Here is a 16,062-nt window from a genome sequence, read left to right as displayed (position 1 = left end):
ACGATGAGGGACCCCATTTGGATGATTTCAATACTGTCATTGATGAGAAGAGAAACAAATAAATCATCGAGGAAAAGAGTTTACCAACGGTCCATATTCGTTGTAAGAAAAGACCAGATATCTGAGAGATAGAAGGGTCGTCCCTCATCAACAGAGATAACATGAAATCAACGGTTTGGATCACCATGGGTACAGAGATCGTGTGTTGAACGTCATTGCTGATGATGAGGGCAATCCCATCGAGGGCCAAGATCGAAAGAAATCAAGCCAAAAAAAAGGGGGGGCCCAGGAATTGCATGGGACCACCTCACACACAAGCCGACACTAGTTGGCATGTGCACACCGCGAAGATCTTCTTTGGTCTCCTTGCGTGGATCTCCTTAGAAATTATCAATATGGCAAATTGTATCATATTTTTCCTTCGTCACGTGTGTAATTATCCTGTCCCTACAAATGTGGGCCACACCATGATGATTAGCTGGCATTAAAATCACGTTGATTCACAATATCAAGGGGCAACCGATGGTATGACTCAGTTTACCAGTGTGGCCCACCCAATGAGAGAACTTCCTGCGAAGTGATCATCATTGTTTAGCTCACCTTCCATACAGATAGGGTATTCTACACACTATATATATATATATATATATATATATATATATATATATATATATATATATATGTGTGTGTGTGTGTGTGTGTGTGTGTGTGTGTGTGAAATGGTTCTATGCGGTCGAGCTAGTGGGAACTTCCCATGAGGTCGAGCTGTGTGGGCCCCACCGTGATGCATGTGAACATCAACTCCATCAGTCAGATGCACCATTCCATGGTGGGCCTTGGGCTTAAAAATCAAGTCAATAGATGACTTTGGTGGGCCACACCACGTTCAAAAGTTGAGAGGGGTTATCCTCCCATTAAAACATTCATAATCATTTGTTGGGCCACCAAGCTGTGGTTCACAAATCCAGCTCATCCATTATGTGTGTACCACTTGGATGAGGGGTCAGACCAAGTTTCAGATGCATCCAAATTTTAGGTGGGCCCCACCAAGTGCTTTTATATGTTTTAGGCATGTATTTACATGATTTTAGATGTTATGGCCCACCTGAGTTGCTTATATGGTTGATTTTTGGCATATCCCATTATTTAAAGGAGACCCATCAAATGCACGGTGTTGATTTTCGACACACATCACATGGGGCCCACACAGCTTGACCTCATGGGAAGTTCCCATGAGCTCCACGGCATCGAACCATTTCCATATATATATATATATTCCAAGAATCTAGTTTTATATCTCATGCAGCTGAAAATCTAGCTTTTACCAAGCCGGCCATGTCATGTCCAAAAATCTGATTGTCTTTTATGCCATTAGAACGGACTTCTTTTGTCAATCCATTTGTTTCATATGTGCCCGCTGGGCCCAACGGATAATAATAATCATGTTATGGGAAAATCGGATTTACTGATGAGAAAAGGTTAAGTTGGAACTCACTCGACCGAGCAAATAATGACGAGAAGCTCAGTCGTCATGAGAGCCCGCCTCCTACTTAGAGTCCATAACCGAGGAACAAACCGTCAAGAGCACCACCTCCGTTGATTCCAAGATCTCCTCTATGTTACCCTGTCTCCTAAACTATAAATAGAAACACCTCTAATAGTGAATGGTACACACAATCTCTAGCCCTAAATTCTTAACACTCAACTCGACCCTGATTCCTTTTTCCTGACTTAGGCATCAGATGGTCCCCTGCTCAAGCTAGGGTCTTCCTTGTCCGTTCCTTGTGGAGGTCCACCGGTCGAGAAAGGGCTAACCAGATTTCTGCATCAACAAATAATAATAATAATAATAATAATAATCTATATTACAATGTGAATAATAGGAACATATTTGACTCCTACCATTAGTTTCCAACCATGAATAACTTTGTATATTTAATAATTTTAACCTTTAAATCTAAAAATTATAATTATCCTAAGTAGGCCACATCATAGGAAAGCGTTGTTAAGAAACCTCCACCATTAATTTTGTGAAAGGCCTATCGTGGTGTTTATATGTCATCCAATTCATTCATCTATGGTGCATTATCATGATGAAATAATTACCTAAAAATCAAAGTATTATAAGACTTAGGCATATTATATAAATTTAGATGTTTTAGATATAAGTTTATAGTCATCCATGTGACAGTTGAATAAGCCTGATTTTTCCAATCAAGGCCAAACGCATGTTTAATCATTTAGCCCATGTACAAAACCCAAAAAAAAAAAAAAAAAAAAAACCTTATATATACATGTGCCATGAAACCAAGTATTTTGTAACTTTTCCTTTGTGAGCTCTCTTCCTTTATCCACATGCTTCACACACGCTCTTATACTTATTGGTGGTGGTGATAGCAATAGTAATAGTACATGCCATTGCACAAACAAAGCCAGACAAAAACAATCAGATTTTTTCGTGGAAAAACCCTTGCGAAAAAAAAAATCACAATATAAAGTGATAAGTAATGCACTATAAAAGCAGAATTACAAGAGATAGATGATCTTACTAATTCGAACAAGCTTTGAATCTCTTTCAAACCCTAGTTGTGCCCTTGAATCCTTAGAAACGTTTTAGAAAGCCTTAATACATCTATTTTCTCCAATTATCTCGATTACACCCGATATATATACTATCACAACCGGAATAGGAAACAAATCGCGCACTTATAAAATCCTGTGCATAACTTCGATGAGACCTTCGATGGCATCGAAGCCTCCTTTGATGTCATCGACAAAACATCTAAAACAGTCTAGTAACCAACATGAATTTATTTTGATTTTCTCGATGGGATCGGGCACTCTCGAAAACATCTACATCTACTCGATGACATCGAGTGGTCTATCAACGGCATCAACAGACCCTATTATTGACAAATTTAAGACATAAACAACAATCTCCACCATGTCTTTAATCTTCAATGTCCATAGCTCATTACCCTTCACCATCTCTAATTTGTCTTCCATCATAGATTCATCGTCGCTTCTTTTGCACACTCCGTCCTTATTTTGGCTTCGCCAAGCTCAGAGAAGTTTCACAGAACTTAAATTTTTCTATGGGAACCACCTTCATAAGTATGTCAGTCGGATTCATGCTTGTGTGGATCTTCTATAAAGTCACGCCTTCTTCCTCAAGCACTTATCAGATAAAATGATGGTGCACATCAATATGTTTAGTACGTGAGTGATAAACAAAAATTTTCGCTAAATTAATCATGCTTTCATTGTCACAATTAACCAACACGACCTCCTTCTGAAGCCCCAACTAATTTACCACTCTTCTCAATCAAATACCTTCCTTGAATACTTCTGTCGCCGCCATAAACTCAACTTCAATTGTGAAAAGAGCCACAACAAACTGAAGCTTCAACATCCAACTAATCACTCCACCCACTAACATAAACAAGTAACCTGAAGACGACATTCTATTAATCACACCGCCCACGTAATATGAATCCACATATCCTACTAACTTGTTCCTTAATTTTTCAAATATGAAGGCGTAGACCTGTGTACCTCATGTTGGAATATTTGGTTGAATTAAATAGACTATATAAAATCAAAAATCAAAAAGAAGATAAAAGAAATGAGATAGAAGACTTATAGAGTTGAGTCAAGGTGTGACGTGAGTCACTCGGCTTGAAATTGAATTTGCTCCCCTTGGACAACATCCCAAGTGCAACAAGTTTTTAGAGAGATCGACCTCTAGGATACAATGACTATAACCCAGTCTCAGCAGTGCACTCACTGTATGCGGGCTTAAACCACTTACAGTTTAACTCAAAAGTGCTGAGTTAACTCAGCAACGAACTCAGTAACTAAAACTCATAAAGCATAAAAGGAACATACATAGTAGAAAGATTTTTGTAGTTTTTGAAACAGAATAGAAGTCCTTGTATAAACTTCGAAGTGGTGCATTAAGCACCCTTTTGAAAGGGTTTGGTCCGCTGGATTTAAGCCCAACGTGTGCGACCAACTGACTGGCCATATCTATCTGGTTCAAAACAAAAATGCGCAAGTGCGAGTATACTCTCACACAAATAAAGTCCCATGAGTACCTATACGCATATACTCGCGCAAGTACACTCACACTCGCGGCCTAGGCCGGCCCATCGCACAAGCATGCATGCACACGGACTCGGCACCGCATGGCGCGGCCCAGCTCAATGTGCGCACGCATGTGTAGTTGGAGCTCAAGCCTATCTTATATACAAGAAAACTTTCTTATGTAAATTCGATGTGGGACTAAACCCATAACTCAAAAGCAATAGAAATTTCAAATTTGGAGGGAAACTAAAATATTTGAAATTATCTTCTTTTGTTTAGTATAAATTTTGAAATAAAATACAACGCCTCGAATATATCGAAGTAGCAATTTCACTACCTCTCAGTGTTGCTTTTTGGGGTTAGAAATGTTACTGCTAACAACACCCACCGCATGTGAAATATCTAGTCTCGTACAGACCATAGAATACATCAAGTTGTCAACCACACTCAAATAAGGCACACGAGACATAAACTATTTTTCTTCATCTGTTTCAGAACACTATTCAGAAGAAAATTTAAAATAAGTTGTGTGGGGAACGTTAACTAAGTTTGATTTGTCCATCTCATACTTCACCAATACCTTCTCAAGGTATTTCGCCTCAGATAACCATAACGTGGTCCTCTACCTGTCTCTGTGTATGTCAATGCCGAGAACCCTTTTTACAATCCTCATATCTTTCATCTCGAATGTCTCTGATAGTTGAGTCTTCGGTATGTCAAAATCAGAAATGTTATGATTGGCGATAAGCATGTCATCAACATACAATACTAAGATAATGAACTTCCAATCACTCAATGTCTTGTAATAGACACAATGATCATACTCACTCCTGGTAAACCTCCGACTCATCATGAAAAAAATCAAATTTCTTGTACTATTGCCAAGGCGGCTATTTCAGACTATACAATGACCTCTTCAACCTGCAAATATTGTTCTCTACCTGATGTAGAGTGGGTCGCGGGCACTTTCATATCCAAGATAGATCGGAGAAGGCCCGATCAGAGGCAGAAGTCATAAAGACCAACAGAACCTTAAAACAAGCATATCTCACAAACCAGAATGAAGTACTCGACGTACCATATATGATTTTGGGTTAGGACGAGCTACTTTAGCCAACCATGCCCATGCCAAATTTGTGAGATTCCATCATATCGACGGCTAAATTCCATGTTTAATTTTGTTTTTACTATAAATAGTAAGTTTTAATTTGATTATAACTCTTTATCCGTTGGGCTTTAGGAGTTGTGCCCAACACGAAAAGTGTTTAGAAAAATTAGGAGAATAACGTGGTTAAGCCACATAGGACACTTACTATAAATAGAAAATTTACTATTTATAGTAAGTTACAAATTTTAAGGAGTTTTAGTTATAGTTTAATTCTTAAACTTCTTTTTAGTCTTGGTATCCCTATTTAAAAGGTTGTAGACTCATTTATTTCATCAATTAATCAAGTTACGAATTTATTAGAATTTATTTCTACTTTCTTACTTTCCTTCCTCGTGGATTCAAGAAGTCTCTATGAGGATTCCAGAGAAGCTCCATGGATTCAGAGTAGTTACCCTTGAGGAAGACGATGATCAACCTCATCATGTTCATCCTTGCGTCACTACCTCTTGTACTTTTAAACCTTCTAGTTGCTTCATGTAATGTAACGCCCTGATTTCCGAAACCCGAGTATATAACTAGTTTTCCAAAAACTCGAGTTTTAGCCTTTAAAATTTAGTGTAAATTTAAACTACTTTGTCGTTAATCAGAGTTAGCAGCACACGTAGCTAGAGTAAACCATGCATTGTATGAAAATATTTCAAATACCATAAAAATCCAAATGTAATGCCCATACAAGACTTATACAATCCCAAATAACAAATTCATTAAACAAATATAGAAAATCTATCGTCTAATGATGGAGCTCAATATGAGCCGTAGGGACTCTATCTAGCTCCTCAGCTATCCGATCTGCTCTGTCAACCCAGTGAACAACATCAACTGATATGATTTGATAGTGTCAATGGCTATCGTAGGGAGGAGTACCCTCTAAGATTACACACTCATCATTCATAATCCATGGTAGATCGCAAGTTATGAGAAGAGACATATTAAATAACGCAATTAATAAGCACATCATATATTCAAAAATTAAACCAATAAACATAATCTCACCATAAGCAAAATATAATAGCAATCGCAATGCAAGTATATGTGTCCAGATAGTCCAATAATCAATCATACAACTTTCTATTGTACCCGAAAATCACATTGTACGTGAACTTCGTAAGATGGCTAGAAAATCAATAAGTGAACTCTTGCTCCACCTGAAAATTACAATACTAGTGAACTTCACAAGGTTAATTAAAAATCAACCTTTAACCCTTTACTTCACCCAGAAATCAAATCGTACATGAACTACGCAAGATGGCTAGAAAATCGATACACCCAGAAATCATGGTACGACTGAACATCGTAAGATGAAGAGAGAACAACATATAAACATCTACTTCACCCGGAAATTATATTGTACATGAACACCGCAAGATGGCTAGAAAATTGATATGTGAACTCCCGCTCCACCCGAAAATCACAGTACGACTGAACACCGCAAGATGAAGAAAAAATCAACATACAAACTCTAGACCATAAGAAAATCATATCGTACGTGAACACCGCAAGATAGTTAGAAAATTGATAAGCGAACTTTAGCTCCACCAAAAAATCATGGTACGACTGAACACCGTAAGATGGCTAGGAAACCAACATACAACCTTCTACTTCACCCGAAAATCATATCGTATGTGAATATCGCAAGATAGCTAGAAAATCAATAAGCGAACTTCAGCTCCACCCGAAAATCACCATACGACTGAACTCCGCAAGATGAAGAGAGAATCAACATAAAAACTCCAGCGTCATTCGAAAATCGTATGAACTCCGCAAGATGGCTAGAAAATCGATAAACGAACTTTAGCTCCACCCAAAAATCATAATGAACTTCGCATAATGACTCGAAAATCAACAAGATATGCGAATATAACTAACAAGCCACAAAATGATGTTAATGTTCCATCAAAGCCACGAAGGGCAAATATGTGATCCAAGTCATGTAAGGCAATATGTGATCCAAGCCATGTAAGGCATATATGCGATCTAAGCCGCGTAAGTCAAATATGGACCGCAAGATGGTAAGTCCATGATTGGTTCCATTCATTCCATCACTTATGCGCAGGTGGCAACATATAATTAATTTTAAAAAAATGTATAATTAAAGATAGCATGTTATCATCAAATCATTTATACTTACTATAATTAAACACATGAAATAGTTGTGCAACAAATTAACATATTCAATAGTGAGGTAAGTAACTCATTGAGAGAAATCATATCATCATCTATGTCCAGATTAATGAACTTAAGTGGGAAGCTCAAAGGGTGAGTCTTGACCTCAATCAAGCAATTTAGTTGTGTGGCCCGTTAGATAGCACGATTACCACCTGATAGAGTCAAACTTGATTGTTACACATGCGTCTACGACATGGTCAAAACACTAAGAAAACCACTAATAATTAGCTATCTATACACAATGGACGCAGTGAAAACCCGTTGAGATAACTCAGTAACAAAATGACTAAACTAGGTCTCAACTTACCTCAACTTAGTAGCTTAACTTGGTGACTCAAATCTGGGTCGAACGACAAGTCACAAATTCGGTTGCGACCCACCAAGTTAACTCACTATCCTCTTCCTTCCTTTCTTTCTTTCTTCTTTCTCCCACTCACCTTTTCTTTCTCTCTCTATCTTCCCTTTTTTTCTTTTCTTTCTTCTCCTTCTCCCTCTTTTCATTTGCTGAAGGTCTAGCAAGGGTATGGACCAAACCCAAAACAACTCCACTAAGCTAACTCGGCAGCAAGTCAGCTCACGACTCTTCCTCTCTCTTACGTTCTGTCTCTACCTCCTATTGCTTAGACAAGTTCGATATCATCAATATTTAGGTAGAGATTGGCCTGGCACACTAGGTAGCGACTCGGCCCGAACTCAGCTACTGAGTCGGCCCAGCCAAATGCAGCAGTAACATGCCCGTTTAACTGAAGCAGACCCAGTCGAAACTTGACTCGGTTTGCCCAACAACCCGACTCACAACCCCTCTCTCTTCTTTTTCTCTCACCCTCTCTCCCTCTCTGAGTCTTATCACACAACCAACAAGGGCCTAGATTCGGCCCCAACTCAGACAGGGGCCTAGTGCAAAAGCCCCTGGTTCGACTTGGTGCGGCAGCAGGAGCCGCACCACTGTCCCTCTCTTTTCTTTCCTTTTTCTTCTTCTTCTTTGCTCTCTATCTCTCTCCTTCTCTCTCTTTCTCCTGCTCTCTTTCTCTCTACCTTCTTCTACTTCCTCTTCCTTTACTGTCTCTAGCAGCATCTGGACCCGACTCAGCCCGACTTGAGCTGGTGCGGCAGCGGTGTCTCTCTCCCTTTCTCTTTGCTATTTTTTTTCTTTTGGACAATGGCTACCTTAAAAGGGATCTTTATAAAGCTTCCCTAATTACTCCTAGATGGTCTGAAACTTGCTAATCCCTGGTTAGTTGCGGTTAAGCTAAAACAATCACCTACTGAAACATGGTTCTTTGCACATTTTGGGTTGACTATGGCCAAAATGATTAGTATGGTCGAAACATATCATTGTGGTTGGTCATCTGGTGCCATGGGCCACCAAATAGATATCTTAGATCAAGAAATTGGGCCCACTAAAGGGGTGGTGGGTTTTTTGGACAACCGTGGAAGCATCTCTTAAGCATTTGGCTTTAAGAGCGGTGGCGGGTGCAACTTGGTTTGGCTATTAAGAAGCCCTAGCATGGAGGGCTAAGATCTGCTGAGGTGGAGGGCTGAGATTCCCTGAGGCATGCTCACGCGGATAGCCAGCGTGGAAAGCAAGCAAAATGGAGTTTTTGCCATTTCTGGAAATGGGCGTGCGTATAGCATGATTTATGGCTGAGATTGTGTGCACACATGTGCTATCCAACAGGTGAAAATGGGCAGGGATTGGACGGATTAGGGTCCTCTATAATATGGACGGTTCAGATTAAGCATATGCCTGATATTGGTGGGCCACAGTGCTCGTAAATGGACGATGTCTGTTTGAACTTCGCTGGGCAGGAAAGGCTCCCTGTCTCTTACCATTTCCATCGGGCCAAACCCGATTAACCAAGTTCCCTAGTCTGGTGCGGTGCTAGTGCACCCACTCCCCGTGTACATGCACTCTAGAGTGGGGCCAACAATGTTGTTATATGTAATCTGGCCCATTCATTAGATTTCATAGGTCCAGGTACGACACCTGACCAAAGATTAAGCAAATACATAGTTTAGGTGGATCATACTCGATCGATTCGAGCTATTTCATTTATTTAATTTAATTCGACGGTCGAATGGACTCCGAATTCAATTCTGAGTGGTTCCTAGTCCAGTTTAGATGATCCTCTATGACACTCCTATTAATCGGATGATTTAACTGTATTATTCGAGGGTTAGATTAATTGTAGATTAGATAGATTGTGGATCTATCCATCCCAGATCCAACATTGGTGATTTCAACTAATCTACTCCTTCTATCTATTTTGTCAACTCGAATTGGGACTAACCCAAAGGATGAAGCATATTCAAGTCTCGAGTGGGCCCTACCAATGGAATACTTGTTTAGTCTATTGAACTCTGCAGATCCGATGGTCAGATTGATCCCAAACTTGATCATCAGTGATCTATGGCATTTCCTGCCTAATTTAGAGGAAACATGATAGTTTACTTATGTGTTTAAGTAATGATCAATGCGGACCATAAGTTCTTGGTCCCTTGGCCTGATGGACGACGGATTTGATGATCTAGCATTCGATATTGAAAATGGACGGTTTAATATGTCTATCAGGGAGTTTAAAACCATAAGAGTAGGTTTCTCTGGTGGCGTGACGGCCCATCTCGAAAATCGACAAATGGATGCAGTAACTTTTGGTCCCAAATCACTCCCAATGGTCAGATTTAGGCTACAGTGAGTGGATGTTCACGTAGATTGAGTTTACGTTCACTAAATTAGGTCTTCATGGTAACGCCCAAGTACTAAAAAGTATAGAGTGTTATAATCTACCCCCCTTAAAGAGAATTCGTCCCCAAAATTCAATACTTTTACCTTAAAAGGGACGAGGACAATTGTAACGCCTCGGTTTTCAGAACCCGAGTACACGACTCAAATTCCAATAACCCAAGAGTTAGCTAGAGATGATGGAAATTAACGAGTAAATCAAAGTGCAGATAGTGGGAAAAGAAAATGTACTATAGATATGATTCAAAGATAGAAACAATATTCAGGCTCACTCAGCCTCAAGATTTTCAAGTTCCTAAATGTACTAAAAATAAAATATAAAGAGTTAATCTACTGGTTTAGCCCAAAATAGGTGGCCGCTTCCTACAGCGGCTCCTCGTCGTAGGGTTCCTCCTCGACCGCCACCGCCTCCAAGTTAGCCGCGTACTCATCGACTGTTATACATGCATCCTCTGTACGGTTGAACATTGATGAATGAGTGACCAGCTCAGTATGACCTCCCCTCAAGATTACACACCGCCGCCCTAAACAAGTAATAACATAAAAATATATAGATATTCCAAAACATAGTATATGCAGTCTTGTTAAATGCATGAATGCATGAATGTAATCATCGTCCCAGGTAAAACCTCCAGACGGATATTGGGGTAATTACCCATGCGATCATCAACCCGCGTAAAACATCCAAACAGTCTATGCCCCGGGTAAAACATCCAGACAGGGAAATATGTACGATAACAATAGATGATAGTTGGTGCCCCAGGTAAAACATCTAGTCAAGCGAATCTATATGTCACGTATAACAGCAATAAATGCTTGTTTGTGCTATGCATACATGATCTGTCAGCCCATTATTAGTCTAATTGCAACCAGCCAATTTAAATGAGCTCACGGTCACTACTCGGAACACATGGCCCAGCGTAGGCCGACGGCTCAGGCATGGTATCCCATGACTACCATCCCAACCCATGAGGCTTCCGTCTTAGGGTGTACGTAGTGCCCACCAACATGTGGTCAATCAATTCAACATAAAGGGACCACCACCAATGCTGCCTAGAAATAAAATGTTAAAGTTACCAAATGTGACGATTAAAACATGACGACATGAATGGTTCAAAGACGAGTAAACAGCGGTATTTGGAAAGGCTGTGAAGCTCATCCCGAGTCAGTTAGGTGAAACCACACATGGATGGTAAACCCCATGGTCAAACACCACAACTAAAACCTCTATACCAGGGGCCTACTTATGTCACAACTAGTCTAATTACACCCCCAAGCACGGACTCTTTTTTGCTAGGACTTCTCATGGAGAGATTTTAGCAATATTTGTGTCATAGTAACATAGATTATAATATGAAAAGGGAATAAGGAACAATACATATATTTCTATCAATACATACTAATTGAGTTAACGCAAGATACATAACATGAATGACTAGATTATTCACTGAGGCAATCTAGAGAAATCAAGAATCTAAACGATAGTAAGCATGAGAATTATCATGTTAAATAGATAAGACAAGTGAATGCGGTCTACTTCCACACATAGTTTATCATTAGTCTAGCTAGCCATTTACACTAATAAAGTTACTATTTCTGGTCTAGTTAGGGATGAAAAGCTTAAGGGGAAGAAAATCATCATCAGACAAAGCATAGAGTGCTTCTATATGCAAGTTTTCTTGAGAAGATAATGAATTTACACCACTCACAAAACTCCCTGTACAAATTCATTTATATTAGACAATGAGTCACAAAATTTAATACATGAGGATAGGTGGAGGGTTGGAAGGCCCTAAATTAAGGTTGTTTGGGCTGTACCGGCCCCACACGTGGACCTTAGATTCACCAGGTGGGCCTTACATGGCATTGTCCAGCAATGGATGGTGCAAGTGATCACACGGGTCAATGGCTGTCCAACATATGGACGGCCCAGGTATAGAATATAGACATGAGGTAGGTCCACACATGTGGGACCCACCATCACTAGCCATACAGTGTGTGTGTATTGTATATATGGTAATACTTTAGGTTTCAAATGTCCAATGTCAGTTGACGGATGACCTGGATATGAAACACGTACACGTGCTGCTGAGGTATGGTCCATGTAGCTGCTGGTTCAGGGCCACACATAGATGGGTGGTACAGATATGACACCATCAAGGTGGGGCCCCATCATCCCATGGACGGTATAGATGAAACATACCTTATGCGGACCCACAGAACTTGCTGACATGGATGCAGCAACTACTGCCGATGTAGTGGCATGTTGGCCCACCGTCCAGACAGTGGACGACTGGGACAAAACACATACTTCCTAGTGGGTACCCACCGTCCAGTAATCTGGACGGTGAGGATAGGGAATATCTATGTCAAGGTGGGTCCCATGTGGGGCCCACCACTCATGGTATATCACACATATGAATATATATATATATATATATATATATATATATATATATATATATATATATATAACAATATTATGTTATAATACTGCAGTCGTTGTTAGCTGCCAATGTCCAACAATGGACGTCATTGAGGGACGTCTAGCCCAGGGACCCTATCTGGGTGTATTGACCCTGATGGACGGTCCAAACGCAGGTGGCCCATCATCAGTGGAACCTACCGGCACTTTGGTGGGGCCCGCGGTCAGTGTAGGGCTCACTATCAGGGCAGTCCACTGGCATTGGGTGAGGCCCACCTATGATTTTTGCGGGGCCCACTATCAGAGCAGCCCGCTAACTGCAAGGCCTCTGTTGCAGGCAGTTTTGAAAACTATTTTCGGTCCCGATTTTTATCTTAAACATTGCTCGTTCCCCACCAGATTTTCGGCCCAGACTTCAGTCATTACTTGGCTTAGCCTAGGCCTGAAACAGTGCTGCAATATGGTCTGGTTTCCAGCCCGAAAATGTCACTGCATTGGCCTGATTTTCTTCTGAGATATGACCATCGTTTGGCTAGTTTTTTCCTAGCTCAAAACAGAGCTAGACAAAACCTGTTTCTCTGCATGTCCTCAGCCCAAAACTCAGCCATCTTTTGGCTAAATCTCGGCCTGAACAGGTACTCCAGTTGGGTCGGATTTCAACCTGAAAGAGGACCATGGGTTGGCTCAGTTCTAGTCCAAAACAGGGACCCAACTACTGCTTCCTCCGTCCGTCCCACACAGCCATTGATTGTTGGTTTCCGGCCCATCTACGGCCAGCATTCAGGCCTGATGTCTACCTGAGACCCGGCTATCGTTTGGTCAGTCCCAGCTCAGAACAGCGGCACGGAATGGGCAACCTTTATCTCAACAACTCAGCGGTTTGCTGGTCGATTTTCTATCCGAAAACATGGTCATTGCTTGGCCAGCTTTCAGCCTGATATAAACACCACTATGGCCTCATCCTAGTTGAAACGGAAAGAAGGAAACGAAAGAAAACGGTCACCTAGGATGGGTGGATATCATCCCCTGCACTCAAGCTACAACAGGAGAAAGACGAACTCCCTATTTTTCTTCTCTTTTAACACTCTCTTTCTTCTCTCTAGTCCGAATCCCTAGAGCTACAGGGTTCTATTTATAGCCAGGGGAGAGAGAGAAGGGACGGCTGAGAATGCCCCCTACTGAGGATGGCCAAGATCGCCCCAGCCACTATCTTTCCCAGAGAGGAAAGTCCTCTCTTTGCTTTTTCCTACGCAGGCCATTGCCTGGCCGTTTTTGGAAATGGGAGAGCACGTCTCTCTCACGGAATGGGCAGTTGTGATGGAAGGGTTTGGCCGATCGTGGGCCACCCAAGTGATCGCAAATGACCCACCATCTTGGATCCCAGCCGCACGGAGGATTCCGAACGGTCACACTCGATCTCTCTCGCTTTTATGCACGGAACCAAACCATTATACGGTTATGGTCGGACAGTCCTTGTGAACAAGGTGGATAGTTCAGATTTGTCAGAAAGTGGCATGGGTGGGCCACTTAGGAGCTTTAAGGGTCGTCCGTTTCAATGTTGCTTTGATGGGAGAAAACGTCATTTCCCATAATTTTAAGAGGAGCTCGGCCAGAGGTCGTTTGACTGACCTCATTTGTAAGACCCGTATCCTAGCCCATACTGTTCCGTAAATTTTCGCGGTCCTCCCAGTCGAATTTCAATGACCCGCAACGTGTAGGTAGCATTTGCGCACGCTCTTGGATCATATCCTATAAACCCGAGCTGACTCAAGTCGAGACCTATATCATTGCGACCGCACCATCACCACGGTTCCAACGACGCGTCTCGTGCGTCAATGCGACGCTCAGATTATGAGATCCGGCCTGTGCACTATCACGGCCATTGATTGCTTGATCGTGGGACCCACTTATCCTTGTTGTTGTACTTTCCTACAAACATAATTACTATGATGTCACCCTAGGGGTGACATCATCCTACCCTACCACCTTCCCTTTTCCCCATAAGTCAAACTCATTAACTCCCATCACCTCACCATCCCTCTCTCCCATCACTCCCTTACATCATTTCTCTCTCTCACTTCAATCCATTCCAAGCAACCCATGAGAGCCAACGTCCACCTCCATGAGAGAATGCCATGTGTGGCCCACCTTCTTACTTTCCATCTCCACCATCCAAAGTCCATCTCAACCGTCAGAATCATTTCCTTGGAGCTTTAGATCATGTTGGTGGAAGAAATCTAAGAGGATCTTGAGGTGGGTGCATCTTTAGGGTAAATTTCTCCACTTTTATGATGTGGGTGATTTTATTACTTGATTTGTGATTTGAGGGCCACATATGTGGGACCCATCTTGATGTATGTGTGGTATAGAGGGGCCCATAGTAGTGGGGTCCCTCCTATTCCCACCAATCTTTCTTTCTTTTCTCTATTTCTCCCTCTCCTTCTCTTTTGGTGTTGGAACGTGGGACCCACCAGTCATGTGTGTAGTATCCACACCATCCAACCATTGGTGGCTCACCCTAATATCATATATGTGGTGGGGCCCACCTTAAAAATATGTGTGATCCAACCGTCCAGCGTCCAGGGACGCTGGACGATGCCACACGGTGAAGCATGAACTAACAGTGTTGTGTGCTGACAAGTAAAAGTAAATAGTAGTGTCAGTTTGATTTTTCAACTTTGGATGGACTGCTCCTGCAGGCCCTAAATTGATGTATCAATCCAATCCACGCCGTCCATTATATTCCCCATGTCATTTTAGGCGTCGAGCCGAAAAATAAAGTCAATCCGACTATCCGGCGGGCCATAGCTTAGAAAACAGTAGTTTTCACTATTGAAATGCACTCTGATCTTTATACACCTCCAAAACATATTGGAAATTGGACTTGCTTGGTCTGTCTTGGGACATGGAATGCAATGGATGGGTTAGATTCATCTGATCTGGGCCCCACGTATCAAAAACCTTAAAAAAATTCTTTTTTTCAAAAAAAAATAAATATAAACATCAGTCAGCGCCTGCTGCTGCTGCAGCAGGATGCGGCCGCGTCACGGGCGGGCGGAAGGCAGGGACCCACGGCCCCTGCTGTGGGCCCCACCATGATGTATATTTGACATCCACACCGTTCATCGGGTGGGCCACTGCCTGAAGTGGATCCACTCCAAAAATTAGACTGATCTAGGACTCAGGTGGCCCACATCACAGAAAATAGTGGGATCTAATGGCTGCCATTGGAACCCTTTTTAGGTGTCCCAGAGGTTTGGGTCATTATGAAATTTGTTTTCCTCTTCATCCAGGGTCTGTGTGACCTTATCAACGGTTTAGATGGCAGATAAATGTTATGGTGGGCCCTGCATGGGACCCACTGATGTAAGTGGCTTTCCCACACCGTCCACCCATGTGGACCCTTCCATGATGTATGTGCTACATCTTAACCGCTCGTCCGTTGGAGGACGTGGACCCCCCACCTTCATGTAT

The sequence above is a fragment of the Magnolia sinica genome, chromosome 7 (genome assembly GCF_029962835.1).
Source record: "Magnolia sinica isolate HGM2019 chromosome 7, MsV1, whole genome shotgun sequence".
Lineage (NCBI taxonomy): Eukaryota > Viridiplantae > Streptophyta > Magnoliopsida > Magnoliales > Magnoliaceae > Magnolia > Magnolia sinica.
Note: the sequence above shows the minus strand (reverse complement) of the source record.